General features: G+C 33.7%; 2 long non-coding RNA genes across 2 annotated transcripts; one reads left to right on the top strand and one right to left on the bottom strand.

Annotated features, from left to right (window-relative positions):
- The first annotated feature begins 3,823 nt into the window (after positions 1–3,823).
- On the top strand, positions 3,824–4,652 carry LOC116405822. Its single transcript, XR_004218917.1, has 2 exons — positions 3,824–4,069; positions 4,509–4,652. It is a non-coding gene; the product is annotated as an uncharacterized LOC116405822 (long non-coding RNA).
- Positions 4,653–6,524: 1,872 nt separating this feature from the next.
- LOC116405807 lies at positions 6,525–7,815 on the bottom strand. Its single transcript, XR_004218904.1, has 3 exons — positions 7,668–7,815; positions 6,944–7,013; positions 6,525–6,862 (listed from the first exon to the last, which is right to left on the bottom strand). It is a non-coding gene; the product is annotated as an uncharacterized LOC116405807 (long non-coding RNA).
- Between the last annotated feature and the right edge of the window lie 10,066 nt (positions 7,816–17,881).

The following is a 17,881-nucleotide window of genomic DNA, read 5'->3' as shown; positions in this document are numbered from 1 at the left end:
TTACGTCTTATGTGGTTTTCGCAGTACTTGGCGCCAGGATAATACTATTGTTCAGAAATGTATTTGACATCCTAACAGAACCAAGATCATAACATAGAAAAGTTTGCCTTTCAAGCTTGATATAAGTAAACAAAAATATATACATTCTTACCTTCTTATTATTATTAATATTCGTGCATAGAAAATTCGATCATAATATTGCTTTAATTGGTAGAATTTTGTTATCTTAGTGCTCTTTTATGTCTTTTTCCTTTGCCACTCAGATCAGAAATTGCGTGGAGGGATGCAAAATATGCTCAAATATATGAGTACCTTCGGGAAGAGTACGAGGTCACCACCCGCGCTTTGGGAATCTAGATTTCAAATTGAAGTTTGTGGAGGTAATTTCATTCTATTCCATTCATTCCTTCAAAGTGGTTTTTTCCGTATAGTTGAGCCTCTTCTCTTGAACGTTCTTCTTAAATATCGTGGCAATAGCCAACTTGAAAGCAATATTATCTATTTTTGGTTATATGCAATGGAAAATGTGTTGAGAGAGGACGTGTAACCTCGTGAAAACTTTCGTATTTTCTTTAGTATTCTTTTTAAGGGAAAGAAAACCAATTTATACTAAATGTTGTATTAACTAAATCTCTCAACTTTCACAAGTGAATGAATTTAAATCCTTCATTCTTATTTCATTTTAAAATCGTTAAATCGTTAATGCATAATATTCACACATGTACAAGGCTTTAAATTCAAGGATTGGAACGTATTAAATCAAATGGATACTAGCAGCTTCTGATTAATTTTATTGGTTTTATCATATTCTTGTCCACTCTTTCTTCACTTATTTAGAAAAAGTTACATAACAACTTTTCCTACTGCTTCGGTAGAATTTTAGGAAAAGAATTTTTTTATTTAACAGTTTGGATGGTGGATATTATTTCGTGGGTATGAGCATTATTATCCCTGGACATTTAGATCCCAATGTTCAAGAATTAAATGTTTATTTTTTTTAAAGAAGAAGAATAAAAAAAATTAAAATATTGACATCAATATTCTAATCCGTGGTGAAGGGACGTGGTCCTATCAAAAGCTAGCTACTATTGTAGGAGAATCAATTCATAGTTCTTCAAGGAGTGAAGTTTTGAGGACTCTCTTTATTTAATTAGTTTAGAATGTTTCTTTAAGAAATTGGTTCTGCTAAATTGTTTCCAAGTGTTTGTGCTGTCCATCTGAAGTTTGTGTATTCTGAAGCTGACCCAAAATAATGCAAATGAAATCAGGGAGTGGTGTGTGTTCCTTTTCCAAAAGCCGAGCTAAGGAAAAAATAATCAACATTCTCATTGTGATTTCCTTATTTAAATCTTTAACCTAGATTCTTCCACTTATATCATACTCACTGGAAGGAGGTTCTTTTACTTTTATGGAAATGATATTTCTTGAGATAGAACAGTGTTTAATTCTTCTCTAATAAATTTGCACCTTCCTTGCAGCATAACATTCATTTTCTTCAAGAAGTCCTCCAGAATAGGAAATCAGATCTCTTGGAATGGTGCATCATTGGCCTATTGAGCATTGAAAACATTATATCATTATATGAGATTGTTAAGGATTCAACTCCCATGCCAACTCTGATTTGCCAGCGTCGCGGATGCAATTTTTGATCTGCAATTAGTAAAGTCTAATTTTGTTTTTTGTTGTACTAATTATTTTTTCATAAAGATAATAATCTGATTTTCTTATATTTTTATTTGATCCTCCAGCTCTCCATATTACATTATGCTCATGTTGTCTTACATTATTGCATTATATATATAGATGCGCATAAACATACAACTATTGTAACTCGAACAAAATTCAGTTGGAGAAATTCATTACTATTTTACCTTCTAGTTTTCTTTTATGTAAATAACTATTGAAAAGTTTCCTAAAGTATGTTGATGTTGAGCCATAGCAAGTACTTTTAGAAGATGCAACTTATTCTCTCTAGGGAGAGATTCTTGAAACTGATCACAGATACAAAATTGTGTACATTTACAATAAGTTTAGGAATATTGTAATAGGTAGCAAAATAAGTTGAGATATTTTGCAAATGTGTCTTCCAGATTTCTACTATTGCAAATATGAGAAAGAATTCAAGTTATGATTTTGGTTATTTCTTTATATCCATTTATCTTCTTGATGAACCTAAACAAAGTTCCTACTTTCTCTTTTTTTTTTTTCCATTTGCATGCATGATCTTTTTCTCCTCTCAACATTTTTCTTCTTCGCAAGTGTGGTCTCAATCCTTATTTTCTTTGTCTTGACCATGATCAATAACTCAACTTTGAGGCGGTAGACGGTGTGGTGTTTGAGAAATTGTCAAGTGATTTTTATTATCTAATATGAAGTGTATGATAACATTCTTAGATCTATAAATTTACAAATTATTTACATCTGCAAACCTTTTATCAAAATAACAATGGACAGCAACAACGAGACAGTCAATTAATACATTATATAGCAAGTCTTCCATTTCGGGGAACAACTAACTATAGTCAAATTCATCACCATCTTCTCACAATTTCTGCCATTTTACAACAACTCCATAGGTCTTCCGCAACATTCCAAGTCAGTAGCTAATCTTAAGTACAAAAGTTCCTATGAGGGAGGCATAGTAGCTCTAAAATTTCTCATCCCACAAAAGTGTGTGTTGACGGACGATTAGAGAATTCGTCCAAGGAAAAGACTTAGAATTTTGAGGATTCATCTCAAGTTCAGTAGAGTTGTAATTTTCCTGTATTTCATTTTATTTGATTGAATTTATTAATGAAATATTTCGTTTATAATCACTTTTGGTTCACTGTGGTTTACACGAGATCTTTATAGAGAAATTTAATTTGTGAACTCCAACTTGTATTAATAATGTATTTATGTTGATTTGATGCAATGAGTCATTTGATCTCCTGATTCTCTCTCACTTAGATGCTTATGCTTGATTTGAGGAAGCAGAGCACGTGACGTTCTTGAAGTTGGAGTCTTGAAAGAAAGTTTGTATCTTCAAATGAAGGGAACTCCAGTATCTATAGAGTTCTTTAGTGGCTTTTATGAACTTGAGTCTGGTTGATTTATGGACCAGAGCTAAATTAAATTTATTTTTTTGGCTCGATTGAATTTTAGTCTTAACCGAGTAAATAATATTAATTAAACTAAAATAATTAATTTGATCCAAACATGTGTATCATCCAAATTAACAAATTTATATTTTTTTTCAATTTTAATTTGGGACACATGTCAATTTTTAATTAGTCTTGAATTCAACGATAATGCGTGATTGATCTAAAATTTTTTATTCTACAACTATAATAGTATATTGGAATTGCCAAAAATAGGCCAAAAATGGGGTAGAAAAAGAGTTTTAGGATTGATTGTAAAAAAGTTGAGATTTAGGACAAATTTTGGGTAGAGGGATTTAAACCCGAGACCTCTTGGTTCTAAGTACATACATACAGGCGTTAGTTGAGCTTGGTTGACAATTTCTATACTTTTTTAAGTAACAAATAATTGGAGAAATTTTGTGGCTATATTTATGATTTTTCTCAAAGAACTTAAGGATCTTTATTTCCATTTCTATATATTGTGGGAATTTTTGCAGACATTGATATGGGTGAAACAAAGAAAGTAACCGAACAAACTAATATTGGACAGTTGGAGTTCAGCCCTGCACGACCCTTTGACAAAGCCCTTCCCTCACTTCTAGCCACCATTGTCCATTGTTCACACCTAACACAACCTAGTGGTAGCATGTCACTTCCTCCTTGCCAGCCAGTTCACCCCAGCCTGTTATAAAAGAAAAAAAGTCAATTTTTATGTTCTCCCCCAACCGACAGTGAGCTTCACGGTGACATCTATCCTAATCTACACTGACTTTCACCCTACTTCGACCACAACCAGACTTTCATAGTTAATAGGGTGGTAATTTTGCTGGTTTCGACATTATGTACATGCATGAGTTTAATCACCCCTCCCTCCTCTTTTCCTTTTCAGTTATGAGATTAAAGTGAGGGAATGACAAGAGAAGATCATGAACCAACGAAAATTACAGGTAATTATTGTTTTTCTTTTTTTCCTTAACTCTTTTTAGCCTTTGGAAATATTTTAGCAAAGAACTCATGTATGATCTGCATTGAGACTGTTCTTGAGTTGCTTTCATCAGACAAGTTTATGAAGTTCTTGTTGTTGGTTTGTCATGATTTTGTTTCAATTTTTCTGGGAAACTAAGAGTTGTTACTCTTGATTTTTTTTCGAGTATTTCTCAGTCTAAGAGTAATTTATCACTAAGCACATGATTTTGTTGGTAACATGCAAGATACAACCTGAATGGAATATCAAATACCATAATGTATTTGTCAGATCATGCAAGACAACTATACAAGCAGATAATTATGCTTATAGTAGCAATCGGCAATAAAATTATTTTTAAAATTTATTTCAGTGTTCTAATTACCTTGTTATCCTAATTCCTATCTTCTTTCGCCTTGCAGATGTGTTGAAATTTGTTGTCAGAATCTGTTTGAATGATGAACTTCATGCATACAATTGTTGTGGTTGTCACAACTGGAATCTATTAAACAAAATCAAATACTTGATAATAACTACCTCTCCACACTGTTATGTTTCTTGTTTTTTTGTTTTCAATAATTTGATCGGTTTTAGACTTTTGATTTATTTTCAATTAGAAGTAAATGAATGAAGGAAAAAGATAACAGAAAAAGATGATTTTACTTTTACTATCATTTTCCTATGCTTTTTAGTTTATGGGGATAGATATTTGTTGGTGTTCCTTTTCTTAAGTTAGAAGAAAAAAGTTGGGGCATAACTTTACATGGACAATCAAGTCATTTTTTTTCTTAATTTGTGTCTTTTATAGCTAAAAGAAGAAAACTTAAGAATTACATATAAGTAGTATAAAGTCCTAATATAAGCTTGATAAAAAAATTTCCTTTAATTTTTACTCTGTTTATAAACTTATGAGGTTACAAATTGCAATATATTTTCTAATACCATATTATGAATAATTTGGATAGCTGGTTGTGTTTGAAAACTGTATCTTCTTCCATCGTCATTGGTTTGTCGTTGCTTTCTTTTCATTTTTGTTAAATTTCAACAAATATCAAGTTGATGTGACTTTTATTGTAGGATATGGGTAATGTTTACAATTTCAAGGATTAGAACTTTTCGTTTATGTTGTTTATCAGACCTTCTATACATCTCTACAATTATATGATCTTTATGGTGAATACATTGTGCAAGGCCGTATATTATAAGATCAATACTGTTTTTTAAAGGAAAGAAAAATATATAATGTGCTACACACCAAATTTTCTTCAAAGAAAAAAAAACAAATTAAATATATTCCATACTTTCTTTTTGTAGTTTGTGATCCTAGCTAAACTCAGGTTAAAGAGTTATGTTTATATTTGTATATTTGAATGGAGTTAATTGCAAATACAACGATTAGATACAAAATATTTGCATATGTAACACATATTGTATTGCTAATATAAATATATCACTCATAGAATTTGCTATAATTATACTTGTTTAAACATACTAATACACACTTAATCTTCTTAGTTCAATAATGGTATGGAGTGGAACAAACTTCCTACGTTAGGATAAAAGGGTCACACAAATTACCTTCGTAGTAAACTTACTTTTGACATTATTCATTTAACTTAGGGTAAGTATAATGGATTAGTAATTTTATGAATAATAATTAAGTATATAACAATATCTTTTAAAAATTGTAAATGTAGCAAAATATATTTGTGATAGATTTATATCGTTAATAGACTCTTATGGCTTATAAGCGAATGACATATGTGATTTAAAATAACTGCAGCAATTAGTTTAAAATGTTGTTATATATCTACGAATTTCTTAATTGTTATATTCATTTGTCATTAGTTGTATTTAAAAGGGATGACCAGAAAAACATTAAAACAAGAGGTTTACTTTTGATAAAAGAAAATTTTAAATTTAAATTGCTAAAATAGCAAAATGTCCATGTCTAAGTGAAAATTATTCAACAATAATCACGGTCGAACTCAAACTCCCAAAAACAATGATTACATTTATTCCCTAATTTGCTAATTCATTTTGGATTAGGTTTATTTTTGACAACAATAAAAAAATTGAGGTGTGAAACAATGATATTATAAATGCCAAAGAGTAGTTAAGATGCAAAATATAAATTTATATTTGCAATATTAGGTCAAAATGAATGATAATTTAGTTAGATTTTTGTCAAATAAATAAAAATGTGAACCATACCAAAAGCAAATATAGATGCTTTTTTATTATTGAGTTTTCATAGAATAAATAAAAAAAAAAAATAAAATATTTGCCTTTTAACTTTTTCTTTTTTAATTTTCATAGAAAATATTTAATACAAAAATCAAATAAACGAAAAAAGCTTCTCCTCCACGGTCAATTTTCTTTCCCCTCTTCTTCAACCTCAACGGTCTCTTTTATTTCAAATTTCTTTCCCCTTTTTCTTCTCGATCGGTTTACTCTGCCTCTCATCTCCCCTTCTCTTCTTCGTCTTCCTCAAACCCTGCGATTTCCTATCTCTCAAATTCCGTTTCGCTCTTCCTATACCTCCAAAATTTCGCTCTTCCTCTCTAACGTGAAGCAGCCAAGAAACTCTATGTTGCGACATACCCATCTCGTCGATCCACCACTTTCTTCTTCTTCTAGCCTTAACGGTGCCGAAATCAAGGGCGGCAGACCCCTCGGAAACCCAAGTCTTCCAAAGAAAATTCTCCACCGTCAGATTGGTCTTGGCTGGCTATCTAAGACCAAAATATACTTTACAACCTGGGGAAGATTAAATCTAGAATTTGCAAAATTAGTACATATTATTTAAAATCAAACTAAACAGACTGCAATCTAAATGTGGAAAATTAAAAATTACCACAAAGTTTCAGTAGAGTAAATAATGTAGCAGCAACAAAGAAGACAATTGAAATGGCAACCCAAAAGTGCTGCAAAAATAAAGAAGAAAATAAGCTTTGATCAAACAACTCATTAAGAAGAAGAAAATAACCTAATTTGGTTCTTCAAAGATCTATAAGAAAAAGAGGAATACAACTAAAGAATAATTATACCATCCTCGACTCTTACTTCAAAGCAAATTTTGAATGTTCAATTTAGCAATGCTAGTCTATAGGCTTCTTACTCTTAATTGTATAAATTTACCCATCAATAGCAACATTGTTTTTATAGAGAAAGTTAAACAATGGAGATGATAAATAATCTTACAAACTCCTATTGGATCGTTTTTCTTTTCAAATGAAAATAGTTAATTTATTTCATTTATGGAAGGTGAAAATCTCAAATATATAGTAAAAGAACATGGAATATAAGGAAGCCCATAAAAAGAAGAGACTCCACTAGCTAGGTATTGATCAAAGATAAATATATGGATAAATAGATGCAACCTACAAATATATCAAAACAGACTAATACTCAAACTAAACTAAAGAAAACAAAAACATTTACTACTAAAAGATAAAATAAAACACAATTCAAAACAATTAATTACCAAGATTGATCTCAATCGAAAACCAAAACGCATCACATTATGAAGATATTGTGCTTCACATAACACTCCAAATAGCTATACCAAAATTACTTACTCTACATTTTCCATTTTGGCAAATCCACCTACAAGAATGCTAGTTACCAAGCTCATTTCTATGCCTTCTCTTCTTTCATTTTTCTAACAAAAGGTAGTATGAATAAGGCTGCACATTTGAAAAAATAAAGACAATTAATAATCAATAATGCTACCTAGCAGTCACAAGTTAACAATCAAATGAAGAAACCCAAGGATTTTTGCGGCGGAAGCACGATGAAGATTGGTTGCCGTTCGCGATCTAGGGTCACAGATTGAGAAGAGAACAAAATTAGAAACCAACTTGGAGAGAAAGAAAAGAAAAATTGATAGGGAAAGAGTAGAGTAAGAAAGAGATGAAAAATTTAGTTTTTAAAACCTAACAATTTTTTAAAAAGAAATTAAAAATGGGGGTAATTAATGTCCTTTTTACAAAATACAAAAATTAAAAAAATAAAACTGGCTGATCATTAATGTCGATTTAAAAACGACATTAAACCCTTATCATTAATGTCGGTTTGATCCACCTTTTCAAAAACGACAATAAAGATAATTTTTCATTTTTTTCACCTGACACTACAAACCCAGATTTGTTGTAGTGTTATTATGGGTTGATGTATCTTTTTCAAATAAAAAATGCTATTTGCTAAAATTCAAAAGAAAAAGTTGTTTTGTCATTTTTTTTAAAATGACCCATAAAAACGTTATTATATCTCTTATGACAAAGAGTGTGGATTTACTAGTCCATATTTGACTTGTTTTTTGTTGGTAAAATTGGATAAGACCGCATTATATTGATATAATTACAGTAATGACACTCTTAAATCAATATTAATAGAAATTATAATTTAATTAATGTTATTAAGTTAAATGAATATAGTTTAAAAGTCATTCTAAACACAATTAATGTAATTGTTTTTTAAATTTAATTCATTTTCACATCTTTGTGCATATGTACGTGTGTGCGTGTGTGTGCATATGTGCGAGTGCGCGTTTGCCCGTGTGAGTTGATGTGTGTGTGCGTATGTGTGTGTGCGTGTATGCGTGTGTGCATGTGTGTGTAGATGTGTGTGTGCTGATAGAACTAAGTCATGCACAGCGGAAAAAGAATCGAATTTCTACCCTAATTGCCACAATTAACATGTAACCATAAACTAATCAAATTAGGGTTTTAAGAAGTATTACCTTTGAAGCTTTCAAAAGGTTTGATGTCTTCTTACCAATTCTACCCGAGACCACTAGTACTCAACTGCTATCCTCTAGACAAAGAACCGGGTTGTGGGACCCAATTTTGGTGTAGAAAGTAATGGAGATAAAATGAGATTGGAAGCTTTTTTTTTCTTTTGTTGAGATTATGAAAATGATAAAAGAGGCAAAAGTCCTTCAACATTTGAAAACATCTCTATTTATAGCCTAATTACATGCAAAAATGCATGCAATTCAATTGCCAAATCTCAACACCTAATATTCCACTAACAATTAGTGGAACTTAGTGGGCTAGGTGTCTATATCTCATATAGCCACATATCCCACTAAGAGTTAGTGGGATTATCCAACAAAATGTTGGATTTTCCCACTAACTTAGTCCAAGGGTAAAATGGTCATTAGATTTTTCTAGTCAAAAGTCAAACTTTGACTTTTCTAAGTCAAAAGTCAATATTTTGACTTTTTACCATTTTGTCCGTCTTGACTAATTCCAACCTCCCGAGCATGAATCCGCATTCATTTTTCCAAAATTCAAATCACATTTGAATATAAGGCCGGTCAAAGTTTGACTTTTCAAAGTCAAAAGTCAACATTTTGACTTTTTACTATTTTTGACCAATTCCGAGCTTCTTAGTATGAATCCGCATTCATACTTATAGTATGTAAAACATAAAGCTCTATTTCTAATTAGAAGACCGACGATTATATCACTGTATATGTCGGTTTTCCTTTCTTCTCCCTATTCGAACAATTCGACTTATTTCATCACACTGTTCTAAGTTTAATCCATATGAGCTAGCAGAGGAACCTAATGGACCTATAGATCATGGGCTCCAACGATTCAAGATTAACTAGCTAAACTCTTTTAAACCGAGTTAATCAACATTCGTTAACTAACGGGTCATTCCACTAAAGTCCCGTAGTTGCACTCCCCTCACTATAGATATATTTGTGTCCATTTGATAAAACCATAATCAGTAAGTTAATCCTTCACAGGTTGCTCGTAACCTTGGCTGGGTCAAAATACCGTTTTACCCCCAAGATTACATCTTGCTCCTTAAGTCCCACTAATCCACTATTGAACAATTGGTTTAAGGTTCAACCTATAAACTTAATCCCTCTCGGGCCAATGAGAGGGTGGGGCCCCTTGTTCAAGACTTGGATTCAGTGCTTAAGAGAGCAACCTATCTACTAACCCTAAAGCGGGTAGGAGTGAATTCCATCTTGTACCCTATGTTCCCAGCTATCCACCCGATCTTACCCCTGAAATGGGAGGCTTATTGGGCCAACGCTGATGAGCTGCCCTCACCTATGCAGATCTAAGGATAATCTCGTATGAACAGGAGTTCATAGTTAACTCAGGATTAAGACTAAGTTACCTAGGTCATCAATAATTGAGATAGTCAGTTTTAAACAGTAAACGGTGTTATAACGTAAAAATGACTAATTCATGGTTCAGTCTTATGTAAACATTTTACATAGGATGCCCCCACTTTCATGTCTCTACATGAACGATTAGGATCACATCGTTTGTACTACAAAGTGGGCCGCATCCATAGTCTCTCAAAATAAGGCGCCCAACCTTTATTTCATATACTATAGACTATTTAGGCTATATACTCGAACTTGATCCACGTTTATGTTTACACATAAAGTTCAAGTTTATTCAAAAAATAGCCTTGGAACTTTGATTTATTGGATTTAAGATTATAATATTTAATTTCTCAATAACAACTTTATTGAATAGAATATGATTTACAAACTACGAGTTTTAGGACAAAAAATTCCAACAAACTCCCACTTGGACTAAAATTCCTAGTGGTATGAGAGATGTGGTGTGAGAGAATATATATGAAACTAGGGCACATGGCCAATAAGTCTCCCACTTGTCCTAGTTTACAAACATCGTACACCTAAACTGTGTAGGTGACCCTCAAACACTTTAGCCTGAGGGCTTTTGTAAAATGATCAGCTTCCATTGTGGAATCAGCTATACAAGTTTGCTTTATGCTTCTCCAAACTACTGCTCCTCCATTTAGAGTAAATACTGATTCTGATGTAGACTTTCTAACATCTTTATAGTTTGGAAATCGAATCAGTGTATCCAGTAAGGATCATATCCTTTGTACGATACATGAGCATGTAGAATGTTTTTAACGGCTGTCCAGTGATCACGTCCTATGATTGGATTGATACCTACTGAACCATCCCTACTGAGTAGCAAATGTCAGGTCTAGTACATAACATTGCATACATTAAACTTCCAACAGCGGAAGCATAGGGAATATTTCTCATATCCTCAACTTCTTGAGGTGTCTTAGGACATTGTTCCTTTGACAAATGAATTCCATATCTGTACGGCAGCAGACCCTTTTTGGAATTCTGCATTTTATATCTAGACAACATTTTGTCTATGTAAGATGCTTGAGACATGGCTAGTGTTTTGTTCTTACGGTTTCGAACAATTTGGATTCCGAGAACGTATTGTGCATCTCCCAGATCTTTCATTTGAAATTGCATAGCTAGCCATTTCTTGATATCAGGAAGATATCCTAGTCATTTCCAATAAGTAGAATATCATCTACATATAAGACTAAAAAATGCTATAATGGAATTGACGACCTTTTGTAAACACAAGGCTCGTCAACATTTTGTTCAAAGCCATAAGATTTTGATCGCAATATCAAATCTTATATTCCAGGATCTAGAAGCTTGTTTTAATCCATAAATGGATTTTTTAAGCTTACAAACCTTTTGTTCTTGATCTTGTTTTATAAACCCCTCTGGTTGAGACATATAGATGCTCTCTTCAAGATTACCGTTCAAAAAAGCTGTCTTGACATCCATCTGCCAAATTCATAATCATAAAAAGTGGCGATGGATAAGAGTATTCTAATTGACTTTAACATGGCAACGGGAGAGAAAGTTTCCTCTAGTCTACTCCCTCTCTCTAGGTATAACCCTTTGCCACAAGTCGAGCCTTAAAAGTCTGTACTTTACCGGCATGGTCTCGTTTTCTCTTGTAGATCCATTTACAACCAATAGGTTTTACGTCATTTGGTTGATCTACTAGAGTCTAGAAAGAATTAAAGTACATAGACTCCATTTCGAGGTCCATGGCTTTGATCCATTGGTCACGATCTACATCTTTCATTGCCTGTTTATAGGTTAATGGATCCTCTATGCCATCGTCAGGTATGACGACTTGAGTTTCAATTAAACCCAAATAGCGATCAGGCTGATGAACAACCCTCCCACTACGTCGAGGCTCTCTCAACTGTTGAGAAGGATGTGATTGACCAGATTTCCTAGTCTTATCAACTACTTTAGTGGATGAACTAGGTTTTATCTATAGCACTTTTGGAAATTTCTTTAAATACTAGTTTACTACGAGGTTGATGATCCCTGATGTGGTATTTTATTTTCTTGAGGATCATAAAACAAACCACCTCTTGATTCTTTTGGATAACCTATAAAAAAGCATAATTTTGAACGATGTTCCAATTTCTTTGGATTTTGTACCAACACATGTGCTGGACAACCCCAAATTTTAAAATGACGTAAACTGCCTTTACGCCCTTTCCATAGCTCATAAGGTGTTTCTGAAACACTTTTAGAGGGAACATTATTCAAAATATAAGCAGCTGTTTCTAAAGCATATCCCCAAAAAGAATCTGACATCTGAGAAAAACTCATCATAGAGCGAACCATGTCTAACAAGGTCCAGTTTCTTCTTTCTGATACACCGTTCTGTTGAGGTGTACTAGGTGCAGAGAGTTGTGACTGGATTCCATTTTCTATTAAATAGTCTCGGAATCGTAAGTCCATATACTCTCCACCTCGATCTGATCGAAGTATTTTTATTGTTTTACCTAATTCGTTTTCTACTTCAGCCTTATATTCTTTGAACTTTTCAAGACTATTAGACTTATGATGTATTAGGTAAATATGACCATACCTTGAATAATCATCAATGAAGCTAATGAAATATTCATATCCACCTCGAGTTTTGACATTCATTGGTCCACAAAGGTCCGAATGTACGAGCTCTAAGGGTCCTTTGGCTCTTAGACCTTTTCCAGTAAAAGATCTCTTGGTCATTTTTCCTTCAAGACAAGATTCACAAGGAGGTAAAGAGTTATCTTCTAACGGACTTAGAAGCCCACTTTTAACCAATCTCCCAATCCTATTGAGATTTATGTGACCAAGTCTTAAGTGCCATAAATAGGCATTAGAAGAAACTTTTTGTCTTTTATTCTGAGTTTCAGCTGTTCTGAATATTTCAGTATTTAAGACAAAATTTGCTCTAGTTGGTCTTAACTTATATAAGTTGTCTTCAAGTATAGCAGAACAAACTAGAATACCTTTATAGAAAACGAACGCTTCATTAATTTCAAAAGATATTCTATACATTTGTTCCAAAATACAAGAGATAGATATTAAATTTCTTTTCATTTGAGGTACATATAAGACATTCTTAAGTATGACATATCTATCTCTAAAAAACAACTTTAAATCTCCCACTGCTGAAGCTGAGACCATCTCTCCTGTTCCAACCTTGAGAGTGATCTCGCCTTCTGAAAGCTTTTTCCAAGAACTATTTTCCTGAAATGAGAAGCAAATATGGTTAGTGGCTCCTGAATCTAGTATCCAGGTAGAATTTTCATATTCCACTAAACATGTTTCTACAACTAGTAAATCATATTTACCTTGTGTTTCCTTCTCTGCCTTTTTTTCTGCAAGGTATTTTGGGCAGTTTCTTAACCAGTGCCCGTTTTGGCCACAATGGTAACACTTACCTTTTTCTGCAGCTTTCTTACCCTTGTTCTGTTTGGGAGTCTTTCCCTTTCCCTTCTTTTTTATTTGAGCATTAGGTTTTGAGGGTCCAGCTTTGGTTTTAGAGGACGATCCTCTTATAAATTTTCTTTTTGTGGTAGCAACATTTGCTTCCACTTGTTTTCCTTTACCCATAGTTAGGTTTTGGAATCGCTGGAGTTCATTCAGAAGGGTTGTCAAGTTAAATTCTATCTTGTTCAAAGACGCATTCGTTTGGAATGGAATGAAGCTCTTCGGAAGAGACTCTAAGATAAAACTAACTTGATTAACCTCTTCGATGGGACCACCATTCACTTCAGCGATGTTGAAGTGCATCATCATGTCCAGAACATGTTCTCTAACAGAGGTCCCTTCCTTCATACGCTTAGTGTAAATGTATTTGACTGCCTCGTGTCTTAAGGACCATTCTGGTTGCCCAAACATTCCCCTTAATGAATCCATAATCTCTTTAGCCGTGGCTAAGGATTCATGTTTCTTTGCCAATACATCAGACATGCTGGCAAGAATGTAACACGGGCTTTTTCATTAGCTTTTATCCATCGATCATATGCATCCCGACTAGTTCGGTTAGCATTAGAGGCAGGGTTTTGAGGACATTCCTCAGTTAAGACAAATCTTAAATCACAACCACTAGTATTGTGTTAAGATTTGATTTCCAAGCCGCATAATTATCGCCATTAAGTTTTTCGGAAGCTAAAAGTTGAACTATTGAGCTATTCATGCTGAAAAACAAACATATTCTTTTTAGGAAAAAACTATAATCATAAAAAATATCCAATCTAATTTAGCAATTACTAATAATGTACCCTTTCATTATTTGTATTTTGCAACAATATTTCAAAGGTTTAGAACAACCTTCTCCGAAGGGTAGTTGATTATTCCTCCTTTGAACCAAGACAATCTTGACTAGATGCTATCTCAAGAATAACTCTTTATTCTTTATAGCACTTAGTTATCGCTACTTTAGTCAAGAATATACTAACAACTTAGTAATTCTTGTAAGTGTTACCCACCATTTTCAGATTTTATAGATTAGAATCATTTATGAAAACTAATCTAAGAAATCCTATCCAGTTTTGGAGTTCGCGGTGTTCCGAATCCTATAATACAACCCTCCGAAGGGAACGTCGCTCCAGGGCAGACAAGCAGGCATATTATAGAAATCTCACGGTGCGACCTAATGGAAGAGACCGTGGGATGTGCTGCACAAATCCCTCACCCACTTACTATGAACTACTTCCCCTATTCACCTTGATTTTGATCCATGCAAACACTCTCCGAAGGGAGGCCGCTCCTATGCACGGCACAAAGCCCTGCATGGACCTCACGGTGTGAACTCTTAGGGACACTAGAGCTAAAATACATTATTTTTCTCTAGTTGAAGTGTTCTAAAAGAAAAAAATAGGGTAATCCAAACTTCAAGATTTATATTTAGGCTAACTTAAACAAATCTTAAGTCTAGATAAAACATCCAAGTATAACCATTATACAGGATTTTAACCTATGATGTCTAGGTGAAAAACCATTTTTATTACCTCACACCTCTCACGAATGCTCATAAAACTAGGTTAACTAGGCTCAAGAACTGATTACGATCTCCAGGTAGGAGGTGTTCCGTAAACAACTTAAGAACCTCCAACCTTAGTCATCTTATCTGACTTGTTGACAAGATTGAACCAGGTGAGCCTTTTGTAACCAGTTTTACAAGATATCGACCTATTTCTATGAAAAATGGAAGATATGTTTAACCTAAGTGAGCATGCATTTAATCTTTGTTATTGATTTTAAAAGTCTAATTTATTTTATAACACTTATAAAAACTTTTAAACTTAATCAATCATTTTATCAATATATAATAAAAAACAATCAATTAATATGGATTTTAATTTATTTAACTTTAATTAAATCATATTTAATTAAATTAAATCAAACAATAATTAATTAATTTGATTAAATCATATTTAATCAAGAATAACTTAATTAATTAAATAATTAATTAATCATATTAATTAATTTCCATATTAATCAATTAACATGCATACAATACAATATAACCTTTATATCATACATTTTAATGCATGAACATGTTAACCTATGGTGGGATTTTAAATCTATATGACATTCAAAATGCACATACAAATTTAAAGTAATTTAATCATACATCACATGCATAAATAAAAAAAAACACCCTAAAATGGACTGATTTTTGGCTCCTAAATTAAGCTAAGTGCTAAATTATTACATAATTAATTTGGTGTAGTACAGAACCACTCCCAAAAATTTCGAACCGGCTAAAAAACCAACCGAACCGCTTGAACCGGCCCAAAAACCAAATTTATTGGCTTGAACCGGCCCAGGCGCACACGGGTCGTGCGAAGGCAGGCGCGCGGGCGAAGGCGGGCGCGCGGGCGCATGCGGGCGCGGACACATGCGGCGCGCGGGCGCATGCGGCGCGCGGCGCAGAGGCGCGCGGGCGCAGGAGGCGCGCGCGCAGGAGGCGCGCGGCGCGCGGGGCGCGTGGGACGCAGGAGGGCGCGCGGCGCAGGAGGGCGCGCGGGCATGCGGGCGCGTGCGGGTCGCGAAGCGGGTCAAAACCGGGTTTTCGGGTCTGTGACCTTCTTTTCTTCATTTTTTTCAATTCTCTCACCCGGTTGAACCAATTACAGCCTAGCTTCAACTCTAATGACTTTTTTTATTTTTTAAAAAATTACAAACACTTTGCAACAATAAAAATAAGCCATTAACAAGGCTAATTACAATAATTAGAACAAAAACACTTAATCTAGAGCCAAAATCATAATATATCCATTTTAGTTCAAACCAAAATTTATCTAATAAATATGAACCCACCACATGCAATTGGGTAAAAATGAAGCATGCTCTGATACCACATGATAGAACTAAGTCATGCACAGCGGAAAAAGAATCGAATTTCTACCCTAATTGCCACAATTAACATGTAACCATAAACTAATCAAATTAGGGTTTTAAGAAGTATTACCTTTGAAGCTTTCAAAAGGTTTGATGTCTTCTTACCAATTCTACCCGAGACCACCACTAGTACTCAACTGCTATCCTCTAGACAAAGAACCGGGTTGTGGGACCCAATTTTGGTGTAGAAAGTAATGGAGATAAAATGAGATTGGAAGCTTTCTTTTTTCTTTTGTTGAGATTATGAAAATGATAAAAGAGGCAAAAGTCCTTCAACATTTGAAAACATCTCTATTTATAGCCTAATTACATGCAAAAATGCATGCAATTCAATTGCCAAATCTCAACACCTAATATTCCACTAACAATTAGTGGAACTTAGTGGGCTAGGTGTCTATATCTCATATAGCCACATATCCCACTAAGAGTTAGTGGGATTATCCAACAAAATGTTGGATTTTCCCACTAACTTAGTCCAAGGGTAAAATGGTCATTAGATTTTTCTAGTCAAAAGTCAAACTTTGACTTTTCTAAGTCAAAAGTCAATATTTTGACTTTTTACCATTTTGTCCGTCTTGACTAATTCCAACCTCCCGAGCATGAATCCGCATTCATTTTTCCAAAATTCAAATCACATTTGAATATAAGGCCGGTCAAAGTTTGACTTTTCAAAGTCAAAAGTCAACATTTTGACTTTTTACTATTTTTGACCAATTCCGAGCTTCTTAGTATGAATCCGCATTCATACTTATAGTATGTAAAACATAAAGCTCTATTTCTAATTAGAAGACCGACGATTATATCACTGTATATGTCGGTTTTCCTTTCTTCTCCCTATTCGAACAATTCGACTTATTTCATCACACTGTTCTAAGTTTAATCCATATGAGCTAGCAGAGGAACCTAATGGACCTATAGATCATGGGCTCCAACGATTCAAGATTAACTAGCTAAACTCTTTTAAACCGAGTTAATCAACATTCGTTAACTAACGGGTCATTCCACTAAAGTCCCGTAGTTGCACTCCCCTCACTATAGATATATTTGTGTCCATTTGATAAAACCATAATCAGTAAGTTAATCCTTCACAGGTTGCTCGTAACCTTGGCTGGGTCAAAATACCGTTTTACCCCCAAGATTACATCTTGCTCCTTAAGTCCCACTAATCCACTATTGAACAATTGGTTTAAGGTTCAACCTATAAACTTAATCCCTCTCGGGCCAATGAGAGGGTGGGGCCCCTTGTTCAAGACTTGGATTCAG

Source organism: Cucumis sativus, unplaced genomic scaffold (genome assembly GCF_000004075.3).
Source record: "Cucumis sativus cultivar 9930 unplaced genomic scaffold, Cucumber_9930_V3 scaffold31, whole genome shotgun sequence".
In the NCBI taxonomy this organism is placed as follows: domain Eukaryota; kingdom Viridiplantae; phylum Streptophyta; class Magnoliopsida; order Cucurbitales; family Cucurbitaceae; genus Cucumis; species Cucumis sativus.
The sequence above is the reverse complement of the archived record's forward strand: the minus strand, read 5'-3'. Positions and strand labels throughout refer to the sequence as shown.